Below are 720 nucleotides of genomic sequence, written 5' to 3' on the forward strand. Positions count from 1 at the left end.
CAAGCAGGCCCGGCCCCTGCCGAACGGAGTTGCCGGCGCAGCGAAGTGGAGCTGGCAACTCCGTTTGGCGGAAGGGCGGGCCTGCTTGTTCTTACCTCGTGCTCGGCCGGAGAGGCGCACCATGGCACGCCTCTCATGTAGGCAAACCTTCGTACTTCTAGGTGTTGCCTACCTATTAGGCGCGCTCAACGGTGGTTTCGCTCCTGCAACCCGCGCCTCGTATGTAGGCAACCCTTCGTACTGCGAGGTGTTGCCTACCCATTAGGCGCCCTCAAAAGTAGTTTCGCTCCTGCAACCCGCGCCTTGCCTGCCGCGCAGCGGGCTCTACGCTCGCCCCCTCTGACCCCCACCCCTGTGCTCGGCCCCCGCATTCTACTTCACGTTCTTCCCTTAAGCATGTTTTTCTGTACTTTAACTGGAGTTTAAGAACACCGAAACTACCATATAGACACACTTGAAACCCTACTTGTGACTTAGACTCCCTTGCACTCTATCTGCATTATAAGTTGGGAAAAAACTTAGAAAACTGATGCAGTCAAAAGTGTAGATCCTTCCACCCGGGTTTCTTGTTCCCTGCACTCTTCTGCATTTCAGCTTTATCGGAATGGTTTACTGCATCGTGATCTCTGTCAATGCATTCTCGCCGCCCCTGTTTCGTGTTCACACCCCCGCGCACGCCCTGCGCGCACGCCCTGCGCGCACGCCCTGCGCGCACGCCCT

The sequence above is a fragment of the Frankliniella occidentalis genome, unplaced genomic scaffold (assembly GCF_000697945.3).
Source record: "Frankliniella occidentalis isolate FOCC.00 unplaced genomic scaffold, Focc_3.1 Scaffold139, whole genome shotgun sequence".
In the NCBI taxonomy this organism is placed as follows: domain Eukaryota; kingdom Metazoa; phylum Arthropoda; class Insecta; order Thysanoptera; family Thripidae; genus Frankliniella; species Frankliniella occidentalis.